The sequence below is a fragment of the Sarcophilus harrisii genome, chromosome 1 (genome assembly GCF_902635505.1).
Source record: "Sarcophilus harrisii chromosome 1, mSarHar1.11, whole genome shotgun sequence".
Classification (NCBI taxonomy): domain Eukaryota; kingdom Metazoa; phylum Chordata; class Mammalia; order Dasyuromorphia; family Dasyuridae; genus Sarcophilus; species Sarcophilus harrisii.
Window position 1 is genome coordinate 601,665,632 of NC_045426.1, and position 15,040 is coordinate 601,680,671.

Genomic DNA, 15,040 nt, shown 5'->3' on the forward strand with positions numbered 1-15,040 from the left:
ATGAAGGCAGAGGTGGAAAATGTAAGAGGAGTAAGACCCTTATGCATGAACATTCCCTCTCTCTCTGTTTTTCTCTGCCTCTGTCTCTCTGTTTTTCTCTGTCTCTGTCTCTCTGTCTCTCTCTCTGTCTCTCTTTCTCTCTCTCTCTCTGTCACACACACACACACACACACACACACACACACACACACAGTGTCTCTATGCTTCTCTATGTCTCTGTGTCTCTGTCTCTGTCTCTGCTTCTTTGTGTGTCTCTGTGTGTGTGTCTCTGTCTCTCTCTTTGTCTTTCTCTGTCATTGTCTATCTGTCTTTCTGTCTGTCACACACACACATACACACATATACACTGTATCTGTCTCTCTGAATAAGGAGAATCTGAAGCAAGATTTTTTTTTATTCCAAATTCAGTAGTCTTTCTACCATACTACACTGCCCAAAGGTTTGTTTGAATGAATGCATGCATCCCATATTACATAAGCAGATCAGCGTATGGTTTAAATGAAAAAGGAAAAATCTTAGAAACCTAGGTGTTATCTGAATATCCTTGGATAAATTTCTTACATTCAAAATCTCAGTTTTATCAACTGTAAAATTATGTATAATTATATATGTGTATAATTGTGTGTGTATCTGTGTGTGTGTTGGTGTAGATAAACATTATGGTGATTTCAAGTTCTAAATCATCAGTCCTATGCCTTTAAACTCTTCCGTACTCTAATATCTTTGCCATCCTTCCCTACATACACAATCGCCACTATACCTAGCTGCTTGCCCTATATGTTTGTGCATATTTTACCTTACTTTATCAAACCAACAATTCCTTTGATTGGGGAACCAAGGCAATCCTGTGAATCAAGTTGGCTCTATTCTAAAGCTATCTGAGACTGTCCCCAAGTCCAAAATATTACAAGGGACCTGCTACATTATTAATCTGACAAAACTTTCTGCTCAGCAAGCCATGGAAAAGTTTGCAAAGATTTGCTTTGGGATAATACAAAATTAAATATTTACAGGAAAACAAGTTCAGCTACAGGGATGTTCTCAGGGACAGCACATTTGACTCTTATCATAAACAGCAAAGTCTCCTGTAGGATACTGACAACCCCATATAACAAAAGACTTGATTAAGGAGCTGAGACTGTCCACAGGCTGGGAGCAAGGCTTTGCTATTGTTGCTCTTTTAATCTCACAACATGGACTCTCCTGCAGATGTAAAGGTCATTTCTTTAAGACACATTTTGAGCTGACAAAAAAAAAAAAAATGCCCTGCAGCCCACATGAAAGTATGAAATTTTGTTCTTGGTGTTGTTTTTTATTTGCTGATATGACAAGGTGCCTAAGTAGCCTTGACCTGCTTATGGGTTTAGTAACAACCTCCATTTTTTCACATGTTATTGAAAATGTTATCAGCAGACAATTTGCCACATACTTCTTGAGAATTAGAAATATGTTGGAGTTTTTCATGGGAATTTGGCTTGCCAGAGGCAAAGTTGTACCAAGATCAGTCTAACACATAGGTGAAGTAAGCGGCTGCTTATGAAGGTTGATTTTGCCTCCAAAACATCTCCCCTAAAAGCTTATTTCAGATGCTTGAAATTCCACCACAGAAATGCCTTAACTTTAGGTTCAAAGATGACTTTCTTATTTAGGAATAACTGAATAGTTTTGATGTATAACATGTTGCAATGTCTAATGAATTTATTAGGTATTTTACATTTAGCTGAGAATTTAATAACTGAAGTCTAAGAGAGTTACATGACAAACTAGTTTCTTTAACTGGAACAGTGTATAGAGTACCAGACCTGGAGTTTAAAAGTCTCCATTCTGAGTTCAAATCTGTCTTCAAACACTTATTAGCTATCTGTGTGACTCTGGGCAAGCTTCTTTATCATCTTTACCTCAATTTCTTCATCTGAAAATGAACTGGAGAAAGAAATGGCAACCCACTGCATTATCTTTGTAAAGAAGATCCTAAAATGGGGTCATAAAAGTATGATTTGTCTGAAACAACTGAACAACAAAGAGTTATATATGAATTTGTATGTATATTATGGCTATGTAAAAACATACATACATAAATACATGTATTTATACTATATATGCTCCTGCATATATGCATGTGATTTGGACATGTGCGAATATTATATAAACACATTCATATATATGTCATATATAACATACCACATGTATATAATTCAATATTATAACTAATTATATAAAATGTGAAACAAGAAAAGGCATGCATTTAAGAGCAGTATAATGAAGAGTAATTATTCTAGTAGCATTTTTTTTTATTTTTATAAAATTCCAGATTTACTCTATGGTTTAAAGTGTACACATATGATATATGTATATATATGACATATATGTAATGATATATTTTTATAAAATAGTCTTCAAAAGATGATGGTTCTTATAAACACCTTCATGCCAATTTGTTAGTGACTAAACATTGTGTGTGTGTGTGTGTGTGTGTGTGTGTTCTAAATGACATAATGGATAGATTTCCAGGCCTGGAGTCAAGAAGACCTGATTTTAAATTCACACACACACATTTATTAGTTGTATGATCCTAGAGAAATTTTCTATTTGCCTAGACAAAACTTCTATTTGCCTAATTTCCTTATTTATAAAATGGGAATAATAATACAACCTGTCCCCCCTCGTTTGTGGAAATCAAAGAAGATAATAATTATGAAGTGCTTATCACAGTGCCTGAAACATAGTGAACATAGTGAACATAAATGTTATTATTATTAATTATTATTATTATTATTTTATGTCCATGTATGTAGATATGCATGTATATACTTACATAGTTCTTCCCTAGTCAGATACATTTGGATATTGCATTTTATTCTGGGCATTATGCTTTTAAAGGAACATTGATGAGATTGCAGGCACTCATTCAAGTGCATTTAAAAAAAATTATTGGAATGGTAAGAGGAGTTGAAACCCCAACATATCAAAGGAACTGGGGATAAAATCTGAAGAAAAAAAGTAGAGATATAAAAGATAATTGTCTTCAAACATCTGAAGAGTTGTCATGAAGACGAGCAATATGGTTTGTTATGCATAGTGCCAAAACACAGACCTAGGAACAACAAGAAGAAAATATTCAGCTCATTATAAGACAAAAACAAAGGGAAATCCCCAACTCCTTTACAAAGAAATATATATAAGAGTGTAGTAAGAATGATAAATGTTGGAGGCAATGTAGGAAAACTGAAACATTAATACATTGCTGGTGGAGTTGTGAACTAATCCAACCATTCTGGAGAGAAATTTGGAACTGTGAACACCAGGCTATAAAACTGTGCAACTTTTTGATCCAGCAGTGCCATTATTGAGTCTGTATCCCAAAGAGATCTTAAAGGAGAGAAAATGGTAAAAAATTTTTGTAGCAGCTCTTTTTGTGATGGCAAAGAATTGGGAAATGAGAAGATGCCCATTAAAATTGAGTGATGGCTGAATAAGTTATAGCACATGAAAGTAATGGAATATTATTGTTTTATAAAAAATGATGAACAGTCTGATTTTAGAAAAACCTGGAAAGATTTACATGAACTGATGCTGAGTGAAACAAGCAGGGCCAGGAAAACATTGTACACAGCAACAACAAATATGTGTGAAGATCAAATATGATAAACTTGGTTCTTCTCCACAATTCAGTGATCCAAATCCCAATTTTGATGGAAAATGCCATTCACATTCAGAGAGAGACCTATGGAGACTGAATGTGGATCAGCATACATTATTTTTATCTTTTTTTTTTCTCATGGTTTCTCCTTTTGTTCTGATTTTTCTCCCAACATAACTGATATGTAACTCTTAAAAGTGAATTTACATATATAATCTAAATTTTTTTTAAGAGTGTAATGAGCTGTCTCAGAAGTGGTATTCAATTCTTTACTTGTTGAATACATCAAAAAAGGATTTTTGTTGAGGTCCAGACTGGACTGTGATGTACTTTGAGGTCTATTCTAGTGATTTAGTGACAATAACATTCAGAGTTGAGTTAGATCACTGTCCTGGGAACATAGCCTGGGAACACACACTGACTACATGGGACCCTGGGCAGATGGGACAAAATAAACAGAGGCAATCACAAACAAGAAAAAAATTGAAAAGGAAGATGGAGTTGTACATCAGAAGACCAGACAACCAAAGATGCCAGGAAAGCCAAATACTTCCTTTAAGTCTTTTTCCAAAATACTTCCATTCTGATCATAAACAAAGAATAGTTTATTCAATATTCCCATTCACAAGTTACTCTTGGATAAAACTACCCAGAATCCTATTCCAATTAGATCAGTGATGTCTGAGTAGGATTTGTCATATCTACAAAAGGGGCCAAGGAAAGTCTTTTGAAGCCAAATCACCAGGCAAAATTTCCATGGTAGAAGGCATTTATTGCTTTATTTCCTCACTTGGAAAAGAATAAAAAATGCATTCCCACAGGCCTTATTATGCATACATATGGGTCCAGGTCTTTAAAATACTTAACAGAGGAACTGGATTTTTTCCCCTGCATTTCTTTCTTTCTTTCCTTCTTTGTTTGTTTGTTCGTTTCTTTCTTTTTTAACCTTCATTGCTTTTGGGAGGAAAACAACAGGGAGTCATGACCAACCTGTAGCAATAGAGTTAAGTACGTGTCCTTAAAGCTAAAGCTCTTTATTCTATTTTTAACTTCATAGATTAGTCAATCTTCACCAAATGAAGAAAATATGTACAGTCTATACTTATTTGTTCATATCAATGAAAAGAATCAGATTCTATACCTTTTATTATATATACATACTATATATATGATTTCTATATACCTTCTAAATTCTATATCTTCTAAAGTCTGTCAGCTTGAGCATGCAATGATTTTTTTCTTGCTTTCTTAAGTATATTGTAATCATGATGACATGAACGTATTCAGTGAAAAAAAAAAAAAAACACTAGCTCTGAAGTCAGAGGACATGGGTTCAAATACTGCCTCAGTGAATTTAGGTAAGTCACTAAACAGTTTCTGATATGTAAAATGAGTGGGTTACATTAGACAGCTCTGAGATCCCTTCTAACTCTAGGTTCATGATTGTAAATCAAATGATATCTTTATCAATAAACTAATGTTTATTAATCAATCACTATGCATTAAGCAATATGGATACAAGTAGTCACTGGAGACAGTTGGATACAATGATGGTTAAAGCACAAGATTTGGAATTATTTACCCTTTCTGTGCCTCAGTTCCCTCATTTGTAAAATAAGGATAATACTACTTATTTTAGAAAGTTGTTGTAAGAATCAAATGAAATCAAATATGTAAAGTACTGTTTTAATGCTAGTTTATATTATTATTATTATGTTTAAGTACAAAGAATAAAACAAGTCCTATCCACAAAGATCTTACACTCCAATAAGGGAGACAACAAGGAGATAGATAGATAGGTAGGCAGGTAGGTAGGTAGGTACATAATGTGTGTGTGTGTGTGTGTGTGTGTGCGCACATGCGTGCATAGAGTACCTGATCACCCAACTCTTACTCACCTGTGACTATAGAATGCATATCTCAATAAACTGTCTTGCCATACAAGCTAAACTATGTTGAGGAAAATCAATAGGCCTTATCATCCATTGCATCCTTGATCATCACCTGATGTCTTTCCACTGAACTTTGATGACTCGGAGAATGAGACTGACAACTTCATTCAGTTTTGCCTCATTTCAATCCAATTCACAAGTAAGCTAAAATATCACCTGTGATGTCAGTGGTCCTCTCTGAAAATGGAAGACAAACAACAATATGCAGCAGCATAAACAGAAAGTGGATAAGGTCAAATGCAAATATTTACAAAGTAGTTTTTGAAGAAAAGCAATAGAAGTTAGAAGTATCTGGAAGAAGAATGCTTCATGCATAAGACAGTGCTTGAACTGCATTTTAAAGGAATAAGAATTACTACAATTATATAGCTCCTTAAGATTTGTAAAGCAAAAATTTACAAGTATTACCTCATTTGACATTAAAACCAATTTGTATTTCCTGAACACATACTAGTTGATCCCAGGAAGAAGCCAGTCTAATGATACCTTGGAAAAACTGGCAGCTAGTCCAGAGTACAAAAAGAAAATTAACCATCTATAACACACACAGTAGATAGTACAAAACAAGATAATGGAAAGATAATTATATTATAATAGTATTTCTTACTGGGCATCATTCATTCTTCCAATTTTTTTTTAATTCTTAAGTGCTGACATTTAGAAGACTGTAAGGTCTGTGAAATAAGGGCTATCTCTTTTATCCCAGCCCTAGTCCAATGTTTCCTACATAGAAGACAATGAAAAATGCTTGTTGAATGGTAAATTATATCGAGGGAACAACAGAGATTTAGACTATGACTTGGCCAATTAATACCTATGTATTATTGGGAAAAATCATTTAGCCTTTGGCCTCAAGTCTTGATCAATAAAATGGCAGATTTTAACTCCATACTCTAATTTCCCTTGAGACCCTAAAGCTCAGATTCTATAATTTCTGTTGCTTATAGACCTTCCCTCACAGAGTTTGTACTCTAAGTTAGATACAAAAATATATAAAAAGCTAAATATGACAGGAAATGAAGGGCAGATTAATAAAATATTTGTGAGGATTAATGCTAATATTACAGCTTTCATTTTTATAAGATCCAATCCAAATTTTGAAGTAAATTTCAGAAACAGAGTTTAATTTTTATACTAATTTATCAAGAAAAATACTGTATTTATTGAGAATCTCAACACCTTGAAACTATCTCCATTTGTTTAACTCATCCAAAAATACTCAGAACTTAACCTACCAATTGACACATTCAATTCTAGTTCTTCCACTTTTTTAACTGTTCCAGATCTCTGGGGAGTTTGCTTTTAATCATGGACCACTAAAGATAACCTAGCTAAATGGTTATAAGATAATCTCTCTTATATTGAGTGAAGTACTTAATAATAAAGTCAGTGAAATATGCTACTTTAGTCTCTAGATATCAACTATGATTTTTATTTTGTTATCTATTTTTAAATATATATACTTTATAAAAACAGCATTAAATCTATATTAACTAACTTAAAACTAAATATTACTCCAAATCTATCAATTAAACTTAGCCTTTAACAGCTTGATTCCTATAAAATTATAGTAATCACCTGCCCCACATCTTTCTTTGGAAAACAGTGGTCAAGATCTACAGGTTTATTTTCCTATTTTATATTTGCATTATATTTTTTTCTTAGTTATTCCACAAAGACAGCAAAGAACATCCCAAGTCAGGAGTTTAAAGGAATCCCTAAGTACAACATGATTTCTACAAATGTGTTTAACTCCCTTCGTACATCATATTTTAGCCCATTCTCCTCAAGGACTTTGTATGGGCAAGGGGAGAGAGTGTTCCTTAGTTTGAATAGTTTGTTTTATAAATACCATTCTTGCTAAATTGTACTCAATGGATATAACATTCTAGAAGCTCCAAAAAAAAAATTCTACTGTTTAATTAGATGTTGTTAGCATATTTGATGGGTGCTCATGAACAACAATATTAGAAATGCCAACCTCTTATGGTTACTTCTAGAATCCAAAGATAACCACAATTACCAATAAAATGGCAATTGGGAGAATGAATCCTGAGTGGGCACTATACTTTGATTTATAATTCCCAGAATGTCTATTTTTTGTTCATTATATTGCTGTTAATTAGGTCTATAACAGTGATGAAGTCCAGTTCAACATATATTTTTCTGATGTCTAATGACTTACATTTTCTTAGTTCCTAAATGACTTTCTGTTTAGAAATTCAGGTCTCTGGAAGCACTAACTAAAATTTTAATGGCCTAAATAAAGTTAATATAGACTCAAAGATGCCAAATTTACCACCAAGGGATAAACAACACTGGGAGAATAAATTTATTTTTATTGTTGGTACAGTTTTTACATACTTATATATTTAATTATACCTTTCTTATTAATTATAATCAAATCTTATGATCACTTGTATGTTATTGATTATCAATATGTTAATAATCACATGAAGATTTTTTATAAGGAAAAAAATTAGACATCTATTCTCAAGAAATTTGGGGAACTAATGAACATGAGTAAATTCTCAAAGAAAGACAGAATAAGCAAATGAAAATATTAGGAGTACTCAATTATATTTCCTGTGCTCTCATCCATGTTAAAGAATATCAAAGGGACCAGACAGGTCTAGCAGAAGATTTTCTGAAGGCCACATCATTCAAAGAATATCTTTCTAGAAAATAATCCATCATTAGAATTTTCTAATAACTGCCTTTCAAACCTGTTGTGAAATATTTCATTCTTCTCTAAGATCCTGATGCAATCTTATGTCTCCATGCTTAGTGAAAAAGAAAACATGGTTCTTTTTTTTCCCCTGAGGCAATTGGGCTTAAGTGACTTGCCCAAGGTCACACAGCTAGGAAATGTTAAGCGTCTAAGACCAGATTTGAGCACAGTTCTTCCTGACTTTAGGGCTGGTGCTCTATCCATTGCATCACCTAACTGTCCTAAAAAAACACATTTCTAAATATAGATAGATAGATAGATATAGATATCCATCTTTTCATGGAGAATCATAGTAATAAAATAAAATATTGAGGATTCTGCTCCCAGTTCATATTTTTAAAACAAAGTTGTACTCATGCTATTCCTTTCTTAAAGCAAAAGTAAACAAAAAATATCTTCAATGGCTCCCCATTGCCTATTGAATTATGTTGCAAAAGTCTTCTATCTAATGTGATTTCTTTCCTTCTTTAATTCTTCCTATACTCTTCTGCTAGGTTAATCATTTGCACAATTTTGATTCAATATAGAATGCTTGCTTTTCTTAGAAAATATCTTTATTTTAATTACTCCTAAGTTTTGTTAAGGGCACTGTCGCTGCCTAGAATATCATATGTTCTTTATCTTCCTCTTGAGTTCCAACCTATTTGTCAAGACCTATTAGAAAAATAACTCCCATTTTCAAAATTTCCCTAATCCTTCCGAAATGGAAATGATAATTTCCTTCTCTAAGTCTTTGTACTTCTATTTATAAAATTGGTTTATAAAATTATTAACAATATGCTTAGTTTAATTTCTCTACTATTAATAAAAGAAACTTGAGGAAAGTGGAAAGAGCAGTATTGTATAGAGCAAAAAATAACGAATTATGAGAGAACTTTGATACAAAGCCTAATTAAATAAGCTGGAAGCATCCATAGAGGAACTGTTAGAGAGATGCTTATCAGAAGATTGGCAAAACATAAGACTCTGAGTTGGTCTACCATGTTGGTGAGAACAGCCTCTTTACGTGGGTTGTGTGGAGAACTCCCTGAATCTTTAAACCTTCAAAACTGGGACAGTTTTAATCTCTCTCCAAAGGAATCAGAAATGAAGGAGTTGGTTAATCATTGAGTGGCATTATGCAATAATTCAGAAAGGGCTTAAGGACGTCCTTCTTCTTAAATCTCATAACCCAAAGAAAAAGCGTTGATTATTTAGCTTTATTTAGTTTTTTTTTTTTTTTTTTTTTTTTTTTTTTTTTTTTTTTTTTTTTTTTTTTTTTTTTTTATCAAGGCAGAGAAAGTGAGAGAAAGTAGCAACTCAGACTCAGAGTTCAAGCCTTGGGAACCTTGGAACCAGGATTCCAGGTGCAATGATGCAGCCCCTTTGAAGAATCTCTGAGAAATCAAGGTCCCAGAATACAAATCTAGGGGACTTTGTGCTTAGAACTTGTTAGAACTAATGTTTTATAGTAAACAAGTTAAGCTTTGCACTTAATCCCCTTTCCCAACCCAGTGACCAAGGAAGTGTATTGCACATTATGCCCCTGAAGTGTTGGGAGAAAATGTTTACCCATTTGTTCTTTTCTATGTTTTAATTAAAAATTCCCGTTATAAAAGTGACTTTGTTAAATAGCATTGGAGTACTTGAATTTCTAAAATTTAGAGAATACAATTGATGAGAGTCTGAGCCAATGGCAAGATTGAGAGTTGCTAACTAAGAAACAAACAAAAAAACCAAGCAAGCAAACAAACAACAACATCAAAAACAACAACATCAACAACAACAGCTTCTGTGGATAGTAGAGAACCCTGAGGAATAGGGTGAAATATAGTTTACCTAGCTTTCACTCAGTGAACACTAGAATAGTCATTGTCTCTCTGACATCTGAAGTTTAGTCTGTATGACTCATTAGTCATATCTTTCTCCACAAATTGCCTTTGACCTTGAGTTTTTATTTTAATTGTTATAAGTAATAATTATACTAACAGTTGATGGTAACTACACAGAAACACAACATCATCAATTTCAACACTATAGTCTCTTCCTCTAATGGAAGAGTTCCTCATTGAACTTTTCCATTTGAGGAACAGTTCCTCATTGAACTTTTCCATTTGAGGAAGCACTCTTACCAGCCATCACGTTCTCTTCAAACTATAGTTTCTATCAAACCATAATATCCCAGACTATTTTACCATCTCTGCCCTCATAGAGGTACCCTCTTGAATCTTCCTAATCCTAACTCTTCAGCTCCCTTTTATGTGCTTTCATTCCTCCATTAGCATATAAACTTCTTAAGGGCAAGGACCATTTTTTGGTTTTGTTTGAATTTGTATTTCCAGCAGGTAGCACAGATTTATTTTTAGATAAAAGTTTAGATAAATTTTTAGATGACTTTAGATTATGGAACATTAGAGTAGCAAAAGACTTTTAGAGATCAATTAGTCTAACCTCCACATTTTAAGACTCAGAAAAATTTAGTAGTAGTTGCATATGGCTACCCAGCTTTCAAGTAACAGAGCTAGGATTCAAACTCAGGTCCTTTGATAATCTAACACTTTCTTCACCCCACTCCTTTGAAAGAATATTGAGAACTGAGGTCCTGTCTTCTTAGAATATCATATTCTTATTATCAAAGGGGATCAAAAAATCATCTAATCTGATGTAGATCTGGGTATCAATATAACACGTCCAACATTATACAAATGCATCAATAAGAAGTAAATTACTACCATCCAAGGTTATACATCCCACTTTGAGAAGTTCTAATTTGGTAAAGTTCTAAAACTAATAGATAAAACTTAAAACTGGTTCTTTGAAAAGTCTAACAAAATCAGAAAGCTTGCAACCAAACTGATTACAAAGTCAAGAAAATCAAATTAAGCAAACAAAAAGTGAACATAGTAAAACCAAAACATAGAATATATATATATATATATATAAAGATATATAAATAAATATAAAGAATGATCATAATTGATGATATGTAGTTATGTTCCCCCAAAAACAGATAATTAAAATTATAGATTATATAAAAAATATAAAATATTCAAATTAACAAAATAGCAAATAGCAAATTTAATTAATTCAGTTTCTTTGTAAAAAAAAGAAAAGAAAAGAAAATTTAGAAAAATAATGTGATAAGATAAAAAATAGATCTAATACTTGAAAATGAGAACAACAAAGAAATTGAACTTGAGGCTTATCAATGAATATCAATTCAAAGTGTCTATGTAAAATTCTGGCAAAAAAATTACAGCAATTTATCCCCCTAAAAAAACTATTTATGATGATCATGTTGGATTTATACCAGGACCAAAAGGATTGGTCAACTTTAGGAAAAAACATAATTAATTATGGTAAAACAAAATCAGCAAAAAACACATGATTATATTAATAAAGACAAAACCTTTCACAAAGTAAATCATTCATTTATCCTGAAATCACTACAATTATAGACTTGTTCATTATTCAGTTATTCAGTCATGTCTGACTGTTTTTGACTACTATAGGGTTTTGTTTTGTTTTTTGTTTTTGTTTTGGCAAAGAGATGGAGTGCTTTTCCATTTCCTTCTCAACTGGACTAGACAAACAGTGATTAAGTTACTTACCTACTATCACAGAGCTAGTGAGTTTCTGAGACTGTATTTGAACTCAGGTTTTCTTGACTCTAGGCCCAGTATCTTATCCACTGACCCATCTAGCTGCCTCCAGAGACATAGGAGGACCTTCTTAAAAATCTAAAAAGTATAAATCTTAAGCAAAAAGCAAGCACTATATGCAATGGGGAAACACTAGAAACTTTCTCAATAAATACAAAATTAAAGAAAAATATGTTTTCTTTCTCCATTTCTATTTCACATTGTTCTAAAAATGCTGGCAGTAATAAAATAATAAAAGAGAAAGAAAATGAAAGCATTAAGCTAGACAAAAGACAGGGGGGAAAACTTCCTATTTGCTGCTGGGATAAAGATAAACTTAGAAATTTCCTAATGAATTAGCAAATTAATTAATTGAAACAATATTTTCAGAAGGATAGTAGGATACAAAACAAACCCGCAAAAGTTAAGAGCATCTCTATAAAAAATTCAGAAGTGAATAACAGGAAAAGAAATGTCATTTAAATAACTTCAAAAATGCTGTACTTATTCTGGGAGTCAATTTACCAAAGCATACTCAATAGCTTTAGATATAGTTACAAATGCTTCTTAAAGAAATAAAGTACAATGTAAATAACTCCAGCAATATCCAATGCCAATGATTAGCTGTTATTAACAAAACAAATTTAAGTTCTTTTTTTGGTATTTAAAACTTTTTATCTCCTGACTCCTTCTAAATATTCCAGACTTATTTTATATTAGTCTTCTCAAAACATCCTATGGTCTAAATCTAGCTATATTGGGCCATTCTTCACACACAGTACTTTATTTTCCACCTTATGACCTTTATACTGGTTGTCTCCCATGACTGGAATGCTCTCTTTACTGATGTTCAACATTGAGAATTTCTGACTTTCTTTAAGATAAAACTCAAGCATTATCTCTTTCTTAGACTTTCCATCTTCTATCACACTTCTCTCTAAGGTTACCTTCCATCTACTCTTTATATTTTGTGTACACCAATTTATGAATATATTATCTTCATCTTTAGGAAGTAAACACTTTTATGGCAATCTTATGACCTAATATTTATAGAAAGCACTAAGCACAGTGCTGACACATGGTAGGTTCTATATAAAAACCCAGCATTTGTTGTGAGTACACCAGAGTGAATACCATGACTACAACAGAGTATAAATGTTTTTGACTGATTGATTGCTACAATAAAAACAATTAGAAAAGAAGCAGAGCAAGTATCTTCTATAGCTCTGATTAGAGCATTAATTCTGGACCAAACATGCAATAGAAATATTAAACAGATAATTTCAATGGTATTGATAATATTTGGAACAATTAAAATGAATGCATTGGAATAAGAGCAAAAGCATTTGACTGAGTAAACACTTTGTATAAAAGCTTCTTAATAATATCTAAGATATATAAGTAGCTGATATAAATATATTATCAAAAGCTATTCTCCAATAAATAAGTAGTCAAAGAATATAAACCATCAGTCATCAAAAAAATTGCAAACTATTAATCACTATATGAAAGAATTCTCCAAATCATCAATTCTAAGATAAATTAAAATCAAAATAATTCTGAGGTTTTGCCTAATATCCAGTAAAATGACTACAATGACAAAAAATAGCAATAGGCAATTTTGGATGGATTGTGAAAAGATGAGCATACCAAAACATTGTTGATGGGATTGTAAAATACTTCAACCTTTCTGGAAGGAAATTGATAATTATTTGAAATGATATTTCCCTAAATCAAGAAATTCCCTGCCTAAAAATATATTTCAAGGAGACTAATGGTAAAAAGAAAGACTTTATATGCATCAAAATACTCATAAGGACACTTTTTGAAGCATCAAAGAGCTGTGAATAAAGTAGACGTCTACTGATCAGGGAATAGCTAAACAATATAATTGTTCATGAATGTAACTGAATGTTACTATGCTATATACTATATAGGAAGATAATATATGTGAACCAATACAAAGTGAATCAATCATGATATACTATATGTAATCACTACCACAATAAAATATAGCAATAAAGACAAAATATTTGAAATCAAGTACTGTGAAATTATCCTGAATATATCTGTCCTTAAAAAAGAAATAAGGAAAGGAATACTTATTTTCCTTTATTCAGAGATGATAGAAAATGGGTATTTAACACTATATATATTGTTGGGCCTTTTTTATTTCTTAGTTAGTTTTGTACTACTTTTATCTTTTTTATTGTTATAAGAAATGGATCTCTGGGTGAAGAAAGGGCAAGAACACAATAAGCAATATAGTTGTTTTAAAAACAAAAGATACGTCTAAATTAATTTTCTTAATGATGCAAAGAACCAAAAGCAATATTCAATATGTAGTTTAAACTGGACAGGATATAATGAAATGATTGGTGAAATACTCAATCATCATATCATTCTTATATTTTGGGGATTTTAGATTGGAACATCCCATAATATCTCTATTTTCTTTTTTTTAAACATCTGACAATATCTGGACTGTTGCATAGATAGCAATTACTTTTTTTATAATTGGATAAAAGTATTAGGGTATAATCTCACTCTATATAGGCTCACTGAAAACAAAGTTAGTATAAATCCAGTAGCATACAGCCAGAGTTAATGTGTATGTCATCCTGTTCCCACATGATTTTGATCTCACATCTTTTTTTTTTATTTCATATGGCATTAGAGATTAATAGATAATATGTTGGCATCTATTCAAAATTGTGCTCTTAAATATCTATCGACCAATGTTACAACCAGGTAATCATTAATAAAATTTCTCTAATACCAAAATAGTTTTTTTTAATGTGATTTATTTGTGACACATTGATGTCTTTATTGTTGCTATGGTCTGTTACTGTAATTCCATATGTACAGTGAGCTTCTGATAAGCCACCAGTTCATTTCTAAAATATTCAGTTAGTACTATATTTCAATAGTTTTCAGTGTTGTGATATATACTTTCTATTGTTTCCTTGAACAGACTACATTGATGATGATGACAATTATAAAGATGAGCAAAGTAAGCTCCTGTATTTAATTGAAAATCAATACATAAATAAAATCTTAGTCTTGTAGATATGCTAATTAATCTTATGAAATAGAT